The sequence below is a fragment of the Lepisosteus platostomus genome, assembly GCF_059453375.1.
Source record: "Lepisosteus platostomus isolate fLepPlt1 chromosome 5 unlocalized genomic scaffold, fLepPlt1.hap1 SUPER_5_unloc_3, whole genome shotgun sequence".
Classification (NCBI taxonomy): Eukaryota; Metazoa; Chordata; class Actinopteri; order Semionotiformes; family Lepisosteidae; genus Lepisosteus; species Lepisosteus platostomus.
The window spans coordinates 288,170-305,000 of NW_028291473.1; the positions used below are offsets into that span (position 1 = coordinate 288,170).

General features: G+C 42.8%; 1 protein-coding gene and 4 non-coding genes across 5 annotated transcripts in view; 3 read left to right on the forward strand and 2 right to left on the reverse strand.

The window, feature by feature from the left end:
* The window catches only part of LOC148638166 (zona pellucida sperm-binding protein 3-like), a 42,004-nt gene that overhangs the window by 7,848 nt on the left and 17,325 nt on the right, over positions 1–16,831 (reverse strand). The gene's annotated exons all lie outside the window — the stretch shown is intronic.
* trnal-aag (transfer RNA leucine (anticodon AAG)) lies at positions 3,162–3,243 on the forward strand. Its single transcript has one exon. It is a non-coding gene; the product is annotated as a tRNA-Leu (tRNA).
* On the forward strand, positions 6,004–6,085 carry trnal-aag (transfer RNA leucine (anticodon AAG)). Its single transcript has one exon. It is a non-coding gene; the product is annotated as a tRNA-Leu (tRNA).
* trnal-caa (transfer RNA leucine (anticodon CAA)) lies at positions 12,138–12,250 on the reverse strand. Its single transcript has 2 exons — positions 12,213–12,250; positions 12,138–12,183 (listed from the first exon to the last, which is right to left on the reverse strand). It is a non-coding gene; the product is annotated as a tRNA-Leu (tRNA).
* trnaa-cgc (transfer RNA alanine (anticodon CGC)) lies at positions 16,734–16,806 on the forward strand. The gene has a single exon. It is a non-coding gene; the product is annotated as a tRNA-Ala (tRNA).

The window sequence follows — 16,831 nt, forward strand, 5'->3', positions numbered from 1 at the left end:
GTTTCATCTGACCAGAGCACCTTCTTCCACATGTTTGGGGTGTCTCCCAGGTGGCTTGTGGCAAACTTTAGACGAGACTTTTTATGGATATCTTTGAGAAATGGCTTTCTTCTTGCCACTCTTCAATAAAGGCCAGATTTGTGCAGTGTAAGACTGAATGTTGTCCTATGGACAGACTCTCCCACCTCAGCTGTAGTTCTCTGCAGTTCATCCAGAGTGATCATGGGCCTCTTGGCTGCATCTCTGATCAGTCTTCTCCTTTTCTGAGCTGAAAGTTTAGAGGGACGGCCAGGTCTTGGTAGATTTGCAGTGGTCTGATACTCCTTCCATTTCAAGATGATCGCTTGCACAGTGCTCCTTGGGATGTTTGAAGCTTGGGAAATCTTTTTGTATCCAAATCCGGCTTTAAACTTCTCCACAACAGTATTACGGACCTGCTTGGTGTGTTCCTTGGTCTTCATGATGCTCTCTGCGCTTTCAACAGAACCTTGAGACTATCACAGAGCAGGTGCATTTATACAGAGACTTGATTACACACAGGTGGATTCTATTTATCACCATCAGTCATTTAGGACAACATTGGATCATTCAGAGATCCTCGCTGAACTTCTGGAGTGAGTTTGCTGCACTGAAAGTAAAGGGGCCGAATAATTTTGCACGCCCCACTTTTCATTTTTTTATTAGTTAAAAAAGTTTCAAAAATCCAATAGATTTCGTTCCACTTCACAATTGTGTCCCACTTGTTGGTGATTCTTCACATAAAATAAAAAATTTATATCTTTATGTTTGAAGCCTGAAATGTGGCAAAAGGTTGAAAAGTTCAAGGGGGCCGAATACTTTCGCAAGTTACTGTATGTCCATGCCTTTGCAGTATAGAATGAAAAAAACTCCAATAGATATCGGCCACTGTTTGCGATTTTCCTTTAAGATGGAGTGTATCACTTTCACTGAGACCGAGAAGTGTTAAGCTGTACATGAGTCTTTGTGGCTCGGTTGTTAACCAAAAGGGTGGTGGTTTGAGACCTCCGTGGGACGCTATGAGCCTTTTAATGAACACACCCTCTTCACTTCATTTCTCCATGGCCGGTCTTGTACCGCAATCAAATACAGAGCCCGTAGGGGGCAGTAAGCCTGCATATATAGCTCACTGTGTATATAATGAAGAAGCAAAGGTTAGTTTCTCATCTGCATGTTGCAGAGCCTTACGCAACTCATACCAACAGTTGGGGTTTGATCCCTGCACGGGCTATTAGTTGAAAGACCATTGTAAATGACGTGTAACAGATTTATCCAGCTGGCTTTTATGTTTCATACTAAATTGCTATCTTGAAACCAAAATAATTAGAAATATGGAACACAACCGTTGTTCCCCATGAAGGAAAGCTGTTTTACACTGACGTCACTCCTTTTTATTTAATCCAGATTTTAAAAACAACTCCAACCTATCAAAGGAAAATGTTACACAAAAGTTGGAAAGCACACTCTGAATCCATCTGTATATTTGATTTCCGCAATCTGTTCAAGGCTGCCTATGTTAATCGTAAGTGTATAGATGAAACATTTAATATACAGTATTGTTCAGTTTAAATCAAAATGCTTTACTACTACAAGAGAGAAGTATAGTATGGAGGATGCGACAAATGTGTGATTTCTTGGAAGAAAACTACTTTTCTTTGCGTTCGAAATTAATTCGAAACAATTGACACACAAACCCTTTGTCTTTTTTAAAGAGATTATATCTTTAAACAGACAAATGTATAAAATGTGTTTTTTTTACCTAGAGATTTTGGACAGGGGCGATGTATTACTAGTAGAGGCTGCTGACTAACACTGTACTGTCTGGAGATCAGCTCCATTTGCAATAAAAAAACGTGCGTAACAAAGCTGGAGAGCAGCTGAACTTGTGCTCAGTAGTCAGTATGGTGCTGAGGGTTCAATACTGTCGTTGTTGTATTAGCACGAGCTGCACAGGCTCTGAATCAGACCATTTCAATTAGTCTGATCAGTGCAGGACAAGTTAATGTAGAATTATTGCTTTGTCTGTCTCTTGTTTGTATATAAATGGATGTCTCTGATAACTTAATATTAGTTTTTATTTTAGTTTTACGATGTAGGTCATGCGTTGATATATGACATGTCTCATTCCTGATTCAGCTCATGTTCCATAGGAGAGAAGAGATTCCTCCTGTTTCTCGTACAACCATATCAGAACAGAAGCCCATGTCACCCAGCTCTGATTCAAGATCGAGTTGCATCTTCAACATTTTGTTTTTGTTTCTGATCATAATTTTCTTTAGTTATGATCAATATTGAACTTTTTCTAAGTAAAACAAAACTAATCAAACATGCAGGCAGATTTTTGAAAAGTATTAGGAGTTGATAGGGCGCTCCTTCGGAATAGTCGTCAGAAAATGTGAGAAAAGGAAAGTTACGTAAACTCTCACACACAGCATTAAAGACTGGAATCTGATCATAAAAAAACTAGCTGTCTCCCCGTCGGTAATCAAACCCCGGTTTCCCGCGTGACAGGCTGGGACACAAACAACTTTACTAACTAGGAGCGCTTGCTAGCTATTAGGAGGCATTTACTCTTAAATATGTTACTGTTTTGGGTTTCGACTTTAATTTTCCCGATACCAGTTTTTTACAAAAGTAAAGGCACATGGCACATGTGTGGCACATCACGTCCGAGTTTAGTGACAACTACCTCAGAGATTGTAAGCTGGGTAGTTTCAGATCACTTTTTTTTAAAGGTTCAAGCAAACCCGAATACCTTTGTGTAATCGTTTTTCATAAAGTGTCATTGTAATATAGCATGTGCCCTTAATGATTTTCTTGATACGTTATATGTGCTCTTGTTTGTATTGTATGTAGTTTTGTTGTTCAAATAAAACGTAAAAGACACAACTTTCCGGATGCGGCTGCTGTAAAAATAAAATGACATCAAGGGTGCTATACGCAGAGGTCTGAAACCTGCTCCACAGAAGATCTTTATCCAGAGGTGTTAAAGAAGTCGAGATCTCGCCATGAGAGGGGAAGCATCTCAGAAAAAGCAGGTGCAGTCGGTTCCACGGTCATAACGCCACTAATTCGGGCGACAAGAGCAAAACCCACCCGGCTTCCTGCGGGCAAGTAATGAGACAAAGAGACAGTGCACAGCGGGTAGCGTGGCTGAGCGGTCTAAGGCGCTGGATTAAGGCTCCAGTCTCTTCGGGGGCGTGGGTTCAAATCCCACCGCTGCCAGGTGCTTCTGTCGAGACCCCCTTTCAGCTGGCTTCAGACGAAGGGAACTGCTTTTTGGCAGTCCCTCGAGAAACTAAGCAAAGTGTTTAAATATACTTTCTCAGCTTGACATCAAGGCACAAAACAAAAACCTTCTTGCGTCCTCTCAACCCAAAAGCGCTTTGTCACTTTTTGCGTTATGCAGGGAACGATGTCTGCCCAGATCACTTTTGTGTCAATGCAAATCGTAGTGTGCCCTCCGTTTTAATGTTGGCTGTGCTGGCGTGCTGCTTCTGTCTGTGAAACTTGAATGTTCTGCTTCTTCACACCAAATCGTCGGCGGGGGTTGAGCTTGTTAAATCTTTGCGCATAGCGCTCCTTTGGAAGTACTTTGTCCAAGTTCAAAAGCAATCGTGGGATTTACTTCATGCGTGCAAAAAGCATGCCTCGCACGACAGATTTAAATGGGGAATGGAGCCTGCTTCTTGCTGTTTTTCCTGTGGTTGCAGTTACAAAGTTGATCGTGCTTTCACATTCTGTTAACAGTATTCACTGGCTGAGCTTTATCAGTTGGTTCGTAAAGGAATCTCTGCTTCTGTTCCAGAAAAGTCATCTGTAGTGTGTTTTTTTCCGTGCCCATGGCAGTCTTTTAAAGCTGGTAGTAATGGCGGCGAAGTTAATTTTTTATCCTCTTTAAAAGAATAAGGACGGGCTGGGGCGAGCTCCATTTACCACTCTTTCAGCTAACCGCCGAACTCGCGAACTGATTACACTGCAGAGCCACAGGCGCCTCGCTTTTCTCCATTCTCTGGGTTAGGGTGAAAAAATTTTTTTGCTGGTATTAGCTGGCCTGCTGGGAGTACCTCTTCTTCACTGATAAGCAAGATTTGTGTTTCATCTTTCGCAAGCTGTATAGATTTCTTTCAAAACAAGTTGTTCCAGAAAGGAAACGAACACTTGCATTCACCTGAATTAAAAGGCATGGGATTTGCCCATAAGGATAAATTCTGTACAGTAAGACAGGAAGAAAGGCACCGCTGGGAATCGGACCCAGGATCTCCTGTTTACTAAACAGGTGCTTTAGCCAACTAAGCCACGGCGCCGGCAAAGTACTGTCCTTTGACAGCCACTTGGACACGTCTCAACTGCTCTGAGACATCTGCGTTCGGTGTGCACCGAGCCTGCTCGCCTTGCAAGTTGCCTCATTTACATGCGATAGATCCACCACTAAGAGAAAGGATGAGAAATGGCTTTTATCTGTCACTTTTCATGTCAGAGGATCTCAATCTGCTTTCCCTGTACAAGAGGATGTCCAACTCATGTAGCTAAAGACGTAGACGACAGTGCTCCACTGAAATCTTGATCTCACAACCCTCGGCATGACTCCGCTGTGTTCCGCTTTAGACAAAGGGGGGAAAAGACTTCTTTCATCACACGTTTTGCACTGTTTACGGTGTTTGCAGTGCTCTTTCTTAAATGAAAACCAGGAATCGGCACCATATGAGGTGAGACTAGATAATATTGGAACAAGTAGCCTCGCCATTCCATGCGTGACGTGAGCAAAGTGTAATTCCTGTCTTTATAGTGTGCTTGTTAGAGACATAGCTGGCACCCAGAGCGCTTTAAATCCGGGATTCAGCAGCCCAAGACAAGAGAGTTTCCTTCGTCTATGTTTCTTGCGTGAAGGGGGAAACCATGCGTGTGCTGCAAACGATCTTAGTATCGAAGTGCCGTCCCACATAACCGATCCGAACAATCTGCTTTACAGAGGAGCACTGCCGGAGCTTATCGTTGGCAAACTGAAGACCAGGCTGACCTCTTCTGTGACTCTTGAACACTGAGTCTCAAGGTTGTGAATTCAAACTCCACGCTGGCGGGAAATTCCATAGGTAATGATCACATTTTCTTGCATGCTAATCAAAAGAAATATTAAGAAACTTTTCCCGATACCAGTTTTTTACAAAAGTAAAGGCACACGGCACATGTGTGCCACATCACGTCCGAGTTTAGTGACAACTACCTCAGAGATTGTAAGCTGGGTAGTTTCAGATCAGATCACTTTTTTTATCAAAGGTTCAAGCAAACCCGAATACTTTTGCAAGAGACATTTCAGAATCCCAGTCAAATCCAGTAAGATTGCTGGATCCTTTGAATTCGACTGAACTATAGCACAGATCTGCAGTCCACCATTAGAATACTGTGGGTGTGTTGTATAAGCCATACCGCCCAAAATAGTTCTAAAACAGGAGAAGCATCCTCGTTTAGGAATGTGGTATAAAGTGAAATGGTCTGGGAAGAGTCCTACGTTTGAACAGTTCAAAATAGACGTAAAGGGGTATTTACGGACTCTTTCGAAATGTAAGAACGAGCTGTGCGGACCTTATCTTTATTTACCTTGTGTAATCGTTTTTCATAAAGTGTAATTGTATTATAGCATGTGCCCCTGACGATTTTCTTGATACGTTATATGTGCTCTTGTTTGTATTGTATGTAGTTTTGTTGTTCAAATAAAACGTAAAAGACACAACTTTCCGGATGCGGCTGCTGTAAAAATAAAATGACATCAAGGGTGCTGTACGCAGAGGTCTGAAACCTGCTCCACAGAAGATCTTTATCAAGAGGTGTTAAAGAAGTAGAGATCTCGCCATGAGAGGGGAAGCATCTCAGAAAAAGCAGGTGCAGTCGGTTCCACGGTCATAACGCCACTAATTCGGGCGACAAGAGCAAAACCCACCTGGCTTCCTCCGTGCAAGTAATGAGACAAAGAGACAGTGCACAGCGGGTAGCGTGGCCGAGCAGTCTAAGGCGTTGGATTAAGGCTCCAGTCTCTTCGGGGGTGTGGGTTCAAATCCCACCGCTGCCAGGTGCTTCTGTCGAGACCCCCTTTCAGCTGGCTTCAGACGAAGGGAACTGCTTTTTGGCAGTCTCTCGAGAAACTAAGCAAAGTGTTTAAAGATACTTTCTCAGCTTGACATCAAGGCACAAAACAAAAACCTTCTTGCGTCCTCTCAACCCAAAAGCGCTTTGCCAATTTTTGCGTTATGCAGGGAACGACGTCTGCCCAGATCACTTTTGTGTCAATGCAAATCGTAGTGTGCCCTGCGTTTTAATTTTGGCTGTGCTGGCGTGCTGCTTCTGTCTGTGAAACTTGAATGTTCTGCTTCTTCACACCAAATCGTCGGCGGGGGTTGAGCTTGTTAAATCTTTGCGCATAGCGCTCCTTTGGAAGTACTTTGTCCAAGTTCAAAAGCAATCGTGGGATTTACTTCATGCGTGCAAAAAGCATGCCTCGCACGACAGATTTAAATGGGAAATGGAGCCTGCTTTTTGCTGTTTTTCCTGTGGTTGCAGTTACAAAGTTGATCGTGCTTTCACATTCTGTTAACAGTATTCACTGGTGAGCTTTATCAGTTGGTTCGTAAAGGAATCTCTGCTTCGGTTCCAGAAAAGTCATCTGTAGTGTGTTTTTTTCCGTGCCCATGGCAGTCTTTTAAAGCTGGTAGTAATGGCGGCGAAGTTAATTTTTTATCCTCTTTAAAAGAATAAGGACGGGCTGGGGCGAGCTCCATTTACCACTCTTTCAGCTAACCGCCGAACTCGCGAACTGATTACACTGCAGAGCCACAGGCGCCTCGCTTTTCTCCATTCTCTGGGTTAGGGTGAAAAAATTTTTTTGCTGGTATTAGCTGGCCTGCTGGGAGTACCTCTTCTTCACTGATAAGCAAGATTTGTGTTTCATCTTTCGCAAGCTGTATAGATTTCTTTCAAAACAAGTTGTTCCAGAAAGGAAACGAACACTTGCATTCACCTGAATTAAAAGGCATGGGATTTGCCCATAAGGATAAATTCTGTACAGTAAGACAGGAAGAAAGGCACCGCTGGGAATCGGACCCAGGATCTCCTGTTTACTAAACAGGCGCTTTAGCCAACTAAGCCACGGCGCCGGCAAAGTGCTGTCCTTTGACAGCCACTTGGACACGTCTCAACTGCTCTGAGACATCTGCGTTCGGTGTGCACCGAGCCTGCTCGCCTTGCAAGTTGCCTCATTTACATGCGATAGTTCCACCACTAAGAGAAAGGATGAGAAATGGCTTTTATCTGTCACTTTTCATGTCAGAGGATCTCAATCTGCTTTCCCTGTACAAGAGGATGTCCAACTCATGTAGCTAAAGACGTAGACGACAGTGCTCCACTGAAATCTTGATCTCACAACCCTCGGCATGACTCCGCTGTGTTCCGCTTTAGACAAAGGGGGGAAAAGACTTCTTTCATCACACGTTTTGCACTGTTTACGGTGTTTGCAGTGCTCTTTCTTAAATGAAAACCAGGAATCGGCACCATATGAGGTGAGACTAGATAATATTGGAACAAGTAGCCTCGCCATTCCATGCGTGACGTGAGCAAAGTGTAATTCCTGTCTTTATAGTGTGCTTGTTAGAGACATAGCTGGCACCCAGAGCGCTTTAAATCCGGGATTCAGCAGCCCAAGACAAGAGAGTTTCCTTCGTCTATGTTTCTTGCGTGAAGGGGGAAACCATGCGTGTGCTGCAAACGATCTTAGTATCGAAGTGCCGTCCCACATAACCGATCCGAACAATCTGCTTTACAGAGGAGCACTGCCGGAGCTTATCGTTGGCAAACTGAAGACCAGGCTGACCTCTTCTGTGACTCTTGAACACTGAGTCTCAAGGTTGTGAATTCAAACTCCACGCTGGCGGGAAATTCCATAGGTAATGATCACATTTTCTTGCATGCTAATCAAAAGAAATATTAAGAAACTTTTCCCGATACCAGTTTTTTACAAAAGTAAAGGCACACGGCACATGTGTGCCACATCACGTCCGAGTTTAGTGACAACTACCTCAGAGATTGTAAGCTGGGTAGTTTCAGATCAGATCACTTTTTTTATCAAAGGTTCAAGCAAACCCGAATACTTTTGCAAGAGACATTTCAGAATCCCAGTCAAATCCAGTAAGATTGCTGGATCCTTTGAATTCGACTGAACTATAGCACAGATCTGCAGTCCACCATTAGAATACTGTGGGTGTGCTGTATAAGCCATACCGCCCAAAATAGTTCTAAAACAGGAGAAGCATCCTCGTTTAGGAATGTGGTATAAAGTGAAATGGTCTGGGAAGAGTCCTACGTTTGAACAGTTCAAAATAGACGTAAAGGGGTATTTACGGACTCTTTCGAAATGTAAGAACGAGCTGTGCGGACCTTATCTTTATTTACCTTGTGTAATCGTTTTTCATAAAGTGTAATTGTATTATAGCATGTGCCCCTGACGATTTTCTTGATACGTTATATGTGCTCTTGTTTGTATTGTATGTAGTTTTGTTGTTCAAATAAAACGTAAAAGACACAACTTTCCGGATGCGGCTGCTGTAAAAATAAAATGACATCAAGGGTGCTGTACGCAGAGGTCTGAAACCTGCTCCACAGAAGATCTTTATCCAGAGGTGTTAAAGAAGTCGAGATCTCGCCATGAGAGGGGAAGCATCTCAGAAAAAGCAGGTGCAGTCGGTTCCACGGTCATAACGCCACTAATTCGGGTGACAAGAGCAAAACCCACCTGGCTTCCTCCGGGCAAGTAATGAGACAAAGAGACAGTGCCCAGCGGGTAGCGTGGCTGAGCGGTCTAAGGTGCTGGATTAAGGCTCCAGTCTCTTCGGGGGTGTGGGCTTGAATCCCACTGCTGCTAGGAGTTTTTGTGTTACAACCACCAAATGGAGCAATGTGTTAAAAGCTACTTTATCAGCTTAACATCAAAGCAGGGAGAAAAAAGTGCTTCTTCTTCTCAACACAAATTATCGTTTCCACCTTCGGCACGGAAGTTTGTCTACCAAGATCACTTTTGAGTCAGTGCAAATCACAGTGCGCCCTCAATTTTAATGTCGGTTGTGCTCCTTTTTTCTGTGAAACGTTAATGTTCTGCATTTTCAAGTCGAGTCATCCTCAGGGGTAGAGCTGATTATGTCTTTCCGCATAGCGCTCCATCAGAAATAACTTGTCTAAGTTCAAAAGAGATTGTGGGTTTCACTTCAAGCAATCACAAAGCATACCTCACATGTCAGATCTAAATGGGGAATTTGTTGGTTACGAAGCTGAACGTTTTTCCATGTTCTGCTAAAGTATCCACTGGCTTGCCTTTATAAGCAGTCTTGGAAAGATAAGCTGTGCTTCAGGAAAAATCATCAGTACTGTCATTTTATTCTGTGTGTATGGCCGTTATTTAAAGTATATAAAAATCACGAGTTCATAGACTTAATACAATTACACTTCCAAATATCAACGGCACCTTGTAAACCTGTCATTAGAATTCCTTCAATCCAATAGTTTCACTCCAGGGAAAAGGCAGGGAAACATAGAGAATTCTTATTTAAAGACAACATTTGTATTGGATTGCATGTAAGCAGGCACCACTCAGAATTCCTAATATGATTTTGAATTCAGTTTTGCAGTGCTTTAGTGCTTTACTACTTTCAGAGAGTCCTTTATTGACCTTGCTGAAGCAGAGAAGCGACATAATCACAATTGTGACCAGTTTTTCTGCTGTTTCTGGTTAATACTGATTATTATTTTGTATTTTGATTAGTATTTTTCGTAGAGTTCTTCCTCAGCTTTTTAGTTATTTGGTGAGCAAGAACCACTGAGAACGAGTCTGAATCAATCAAGAACACATATGGTACTGCTGTCCTGTGTATTACTGCTTCATCCTAATTGAGCTTTTCAGTGTTGAAGAAGACGTTTCCAATTTCGATTGCTGGTTTCAGAGGATGTGCTACAAGATCACAGATTCATTTGAAAAGATTTGGAGATGCATTGGCTGGGATTCAAACCTGGCTCAATTGCATGAAGGCACCTATACTCAGCAACGAGAGGAAAGGAGAAGGGGCCAGAGGTAGTGTGGCTGAATGGTCTAATATGCTGGATTTTAGGCTCCACTCTCTCAGGGGCGTGGGTTTAAATCCCACTACTGCCCAATGTTTCAAGACCTTACTTCCTGTGATTTGTAATATGGTCAGTAAAAGCACTTTATGTAAGTATCTCTTATGTCAGCGCTACAAGTCACTTACTGCTCCACAGGACCGGGGTTCAATCCCTGGCATCTTCAGGTGTTTTATATAACTGTACTCACATCGAAATCTTCTGTTGAGTGAGAACTCTTTGCTCGTGTTCATGAGAGCCAGGTTTACCTTTTGAATCTCACCCGGGATTTCCTGAGAGATCATTCAGTGAGCGAGTCCTCCCTCTGGACTCCGCACTGAGCTGAAAGCTGCACGAATTCCTCACTGTGTGTCCTGTACTGTTACAGGTGGTCCAGCGTAAATGTGCAGCACAGTGATATGAACAACTTGAATTTTTCTGTATGTGAAGGAAAATGCAAAAGAGCATGTAAAGTATTGATCATATAAAATATTCATGGTACAACTCGAGAAAAAACTGAAGCACAAAACAGCGACTTTTGATGATTACAAGAGATTCAAGAAACACAACCGTCCGCAGATGGGTTCGGATCCTGAACGCTTAAGTCAAAAGAACAAAAGCGAAGTAAACTCTCTTCATTGTCTTATAGTTTATGTAATAAAACAATTTTTTACTTTCTTTATAATTTCTTACTGTTGATAGACGATTTATTGAATTTTAACAGAATCACAATTACAAATATTTGGGGTTAAACTGTTATTCACATACTCTAACAAAGAGAAACGTTAGCCAAACGTTAGCCAATTGTGTGAGCCAATTTCTCAAAACATTAAAAAATAAGTTATAGAAATTGAATTGTTCTACTTTTTAGGCTTGCATAGTCTTATTCATATTTCAGTTAAGCCTTTTCTTCTGTAGTAATTTCATTTGATATTAAAATTAGTCCTGATTTACAAGAATTTTGTAATAAGTTTCAGTTTAGGAAAATCGTGCCCAGAAGCTACCAAAACTGGTAATGTTCACATAATGTGTAATGCCAAAGCAGCAGTTGGGGTGGGAAACAAAAGGCATTTCTTGGTATGAATCCTAAAACTTCATAGATGGCATTCTAGGACTTCTTGCTTCAGATAAAGCTGTCAATACATCATAGATTTCTACTCAAATCAATCAATATTAGCAGTGTTATCACTACCGAACACTAAATATAGATCCTGGCAATAATTCATGAGTTGTTTGTAAGAAAATTGTTTATGGTTTTTTTTAACATATTTTCAATACCAGACAAAAAGTCGAAAGTTTCAATTTCATGCAACTGATGAAATCTCTCTTCAATGGAAGTTATAAGTACAGTACATCCAAAATACTGCGGAATCAATCAAATTTACATGTTTCTTGTGGATCCAGAAGATCATTTTGAGACTCAAAACATGCCTGTCTTTTCTTTTTTCGAGGACGAAGGAGTAGCAGCAGTAGTAGCAGTTATGGCAAGAACGTGTTTAGAGTTCAGGACTTCTCATTTCTAATGCAGAGCCATCGACTCGGAAAGCACCGCCCGCGATAAAAGAAATTGCAGAATTGGTCTGTTCATGCTGCCTACACGCTTTGAATTGCTGGCATTTTCTGCAAGCGTTCCTTTTTGAGGGTTCATGAAATTCCTCACATTTGAGCCAACACTAAAATATTTCATTCGGGGTCGCCTAATTCATAGTGCAAACCGAATCTACAGGGGAATGCTGTGGCACATGAAGCCGTTTGTTATTCTGTTGTGAGGTGTGAGGGGCGGAATGCAAATCGAGTTGGTGAATAGAAAATGAAACAGGAGTCACTTCTTGAGCTACAAATTCCAAAAAGTATGAAAACCTGTGCATTTTAACAGTGCAGAATACTCACAAATTGCACTGAGTTGCTTGCTTTCTTCTGCTGCTTTTATATTTCAGTCATTCACTGTAGCACTGGAACAATTCAAGAGAGGTAAAAGCAGAAGCTGTCAGGAGTGGCATTTGAACCCACGCCTCCATTTGGAGACCAGAACACCCAAGCCAGCTGGAAAGACACATGTCCTTGAGTCTGGCACCTTAGACCACTTGGTCACCCTGACAAGCACAAGCAAGTGTTGTGCTGAATGCACCAGTAGTTGACTAAACTGAGTTTCTTCCCTGAAATTATTTGCTTGCGAAGAGCCAAGTTGCCTTGAATGGATCTTGGAAAACAAATATACGGATGGATTGTTATTCGGTTGTGAGTTTTGAGGGGCGTATTATAAATTGAGTTGGTGAAAAGGCACGTTTTGTTAGTCTGTCGGGAGGTTGCACAAGGTGTTTAGAGGGAGAACTTCTAAAAGGCAGGCTCTCTATGTTTAACATCAAGAAAGATTTTTTTTCTCAATGGAAATGCTCTTTGGCGCTTTCAGCTTTACGTAGGGAACAACGTCTGCCGAGACCACTTTTGAGCCAGTGCAAATGGTAATGTGCCACCAAGTACATTTAATATTGGCTGTGGTAGCGAGCTGCTTTTGTTTGTGAAGCTTTTACTTCTTTAAGCTGAATCATCGGCAGGAGTAGCTTATTAAATCTTTGCTCATAGCACTCCATCAGAAATACCTTGTCCATGTTCAAAAGAGATCAGGGGATTTACTTCATGCTTTCACATGGCATACCTTACACGAAAGATTTAAATGGGGAATTGATTGTGCTTCTTGATGTTGTTCCTGTGGTTGCCTTGGTTACAATGGTGAACGTTCTTCCACGTTCTGCTAGAGTATCCACTGGGTGGGCTTCATCAATTGGCTCGATAAGTCATCAGTGCTCCGTCTCCAGAAAAATAATCAGAACTGTCTTTTTTCTGTGCACATGACCGTCTTTTAAAACATATAAAATCACAAGTTCATTGATTTCTCCAAATAACAACAATACATTTTAACCCTTCAATCCAATAGTTTTACTCCAAGTAAAAAGCATCGCAATATATAGAGAGATGATATTCAAAGATTTCAACGTTCTTATTGGATTGCCTGTATGCAGATATCGCTCAGAATTGCTAATATGATTTTAATTAAGTTTTTCTCTACTACTTTCAGAGTCTTTTATTGACCTTGCTGAAGCAGAGAAGTGACATAATCACAAATGCGACCAGATATGCAGCTGTTTCTGGTTAATAATGATTAATGCGAAAAAAAAAAATAGCTCCTTGCATTAAGAGCAAGAGCAACCAACGCGCTCGCTTGTTGAGTTGGGTATTTTCCGAGCTACTCTTCCTTAGCTGTGTAGAGGTTTGATGGGTTTACTGAGACAATTATTAATTGTAGCAGTAATCACGAGGTGGTTCGTTGTGGCTTTTAGAAAATCAATCGTCAGAACAACTAACAACGCACACACACGGGTTCAATACACGAGATACAGTTATTAATATAAATTGTGCACCAAACATATACCAGTCTGCCTGGATATAAGCGGCAGACCTTACTGTGAGGGTTATCAATATACAAGGTATATAATCTCGAAGAGATGCAAACACAAAGAGATACACAACAAAGAATATATGTCAATATATATCGTTCGGTTACCAAATCGCTAATCAGTGTTATTACCCACTGTTACTCTAAATTCGGAAGTAAATGCAATACTCATGAATTAAATTGATAACAACTTGTGTTGAGGTACAATTGAATTCTCGAGACGCAATGTAGAACATGGGGTTTACTTATCCACTGTGTATGGATTTGGAATTTCCCGGCACGAACACCAAACCAGCTGACAGGCTCTATTGCAGCCTCGGTTCCAGCAGTTGTCCAATGGGCGTTGTCCCGGCGTCCTCTGGCTACCGGCCAACCAGTCGAGGTGCAGCTCAGAGTAGGACGGGTGGAGGAATCTGACTGCGGCGCGCAGGGCAGTCGTTGCTCCGAGGGGATCTACCAGCAGTCCGGCTGGCTAGTAGAAAGTATCTATGCACAGAGTGTGACCGCGAGTCCTCACAAGTCACTCTTTTGCCCGGGAAGAAGCTGGTTCGTTCCCGGTCCAGCGCTGCTTCTGAATAAGCTATTCAGGTTGTCGACGAGGGTCCAACTGTAGGCTGCCGTTGATCAAGCGGAGCATTCACATTGGTAGAATTCTGAGTACGTACGGGATCCTCGGCCTCGCGCTTAGAACAAAGAGACGTGATTGTCTCTGAGGATGCGCGAAAATGGCCAAGGAGAGCCCTGATCTGGGCTTGCACTCCTTTTTTGACCAAGACACAGATGTGTGCTGATTGGTTGAGAGTTTGGCGGGCATTGGAGACCCACGGGGTATTACCACGCCCTGCCAGTCCCTGATTGATTGATCAAGGTGAGATATGAGTCACTTACTCCTGACACTTAGGAATGCAGTCCAGATGTCCATTCGGCACTCCCTAGACAGATAGGCGCCAATGGATGACCATTGATCATGATAGCCAGGCTTAGCTAAATGCATCCCCGTTTGGGAGCTGTCCCTTATCAAAAGAAAACATCTTAAATCAGCCTGCATGAATACTTTCTCTGTGGCTGCACCACAGAGATGGAGGGTGAGATGGGGTCTCATTTAGGAAAGCACACCAACGCTTAATTCTGTCTTATTAACAAGCATTGCCGCTACACATGTCAACCAGGAAGCCTGTGTCATTATGTCTTTTAAAAGAATTTAAAGCCTACAAACAGGATCAAACAACATCACAATCCGATGAACTAATGCATATACAACACAGCCACAGTGTAAAGAATGATACAATAAACATAGTACAATACATACAGATGCAGCCATTCAAAGTGCGCGGCACAGACATGTACCGGAGGTTATTGGCTACGGCCTCGCGCATCGCGAAGCGCGATGATGCAAAATATCGCACCACGAGTGCCACTGTCGGTCAACCAATCACGTACCGCGGTATTTTGCGTCATGATGCGTGAGGCCGTAGCCAATTACCCGCGGTATGTGTCTGTGCCGTGTACTTTGAGTGGCTGCATCTGTATACATATAGTCGTATTTTCGCCGTGATATATACGTATATTCAACGAATCACTGCCCACTTCTTATTTACCTTGTGCAATCGTTTTTCATAAAATGTAATTGTATTATAGCATGAACCCCTGGCGATTTTCTTGATACGTTATATGTGCTCTTGTTTGTATTGTATGTATTTTTGTTGTTCAAATACAAAGTAAAAAGCACAATTTTCCGGATGCAGCTGCTGTAAAAAAATCAAGGGTGCTGTACGCAGAGGTCTGAAGCCTGCTCCACAGGAAAACTTTATCCAGAAACTTTATGTTAAAGAAGTCGAGATCTCGCCATGAGAGGGGAAGCATCTCAGAAAAAGCAGGTGCAGTCGGTTCCACAGTCATAACGCCACTAAGTTGGATGACAAGAGCAAGAGCCACCCGGCTTCCTCCAGGCAAGTAATTAGACAAAGAGACAAGGCACAGCGGGTAGTGTGGCTGAGCAGTCTAAGGTGCTGGCTTAAGGCTCCAGGTTCTTTGGGGGCATGGGTTCAACATTTGTCTTTCATCTTTCGCAAGCTGTATAGATTTCTTTAAAAACAAGTTTTGGAAAAAGGAAACGAACACTTGCATTCACATAAATTAAAAGGCATGGGATTTGCCTATAACGATAAACTCTGTACAGTAAGACATGAAGAAAGGCACCGCTGGGAATTGGACGCAGGATCTCGTGTTTACTAGCCAGCTAAGCCAATTAAGCTAAATCTGTTCTACAGATGTACAATGTGCCTTTCCTCTTGTCGTATTCAAGAGTACTGACTGCGTGAGCTCCTCACTATGTGTCCTGTACTCTACTGTGATTTCATTTAGATCATCTACGTGGAGTACAGTGACACTTCATTGAAGAAAACAGAAGATATCAGAGTGGCCTCATCAACAATCCACTCAGGCAGAGCTCCTCTGTAAAGTGCTGTTTGTTCACATCGATTGGCTTTTTTTTGCCTTCATTCATGCAAGTAGTACAGGCAGATGCCCTATTCTGCCGTGACCCAGATTCGAACCGAGGTTGTTGCGACCACAATACAAAGTACTGACCACTATACAATCGTGGCAAGTTACCAAAACACACGCTGGGGGTGGAAAAGGCTGTGCTCTCTCGTGTGACAGGAGTCACCTGCTCTTGCTTTCCAAAAGATCAGCACCATGTACGAAAGAGATGCATTAAAACCACTCAAACATGTGCAAAACGTGCGAGAAGAGGGGGCTCTTGTTTCCACCTGAAGACTTCTCGCATGTGAGACGAACTGATCATTGCTGCAGCTCGGAAACCTGCAGGAGGTGGGAGGGGTACTCTCGTAGACAGTGCTGACCTTCGGCAAGAGGATTTATACTCTCCAAGATGATATTTGCACTTTCTGGAGAGGAGATTTTCTCCATTTCAGTCGCCCGATTTCGTCGATTGCGTGGAGAGGGCTGTAGAATGTGGCACCGCCTTTCCTGCTCTGTCCATGACAGGCATGCTGGTCTCTGGAGAATGAGCAAGGTCCATCAGCGCACTCCAATAAAGGCACTGGAAGCTGCTGAATCGCATTGGCGAAGCTCGGCACTGGGCCACTGGGAACAGCTTCCCACCGTTTCCGTAGTGTTGTGGTTATCATGTTTGCCTCGCACGCGAGAGGTCCCTGGTTCAAAACCAGGTGGAAACAGACCGGCTTCTTTTGTCGCCACGCA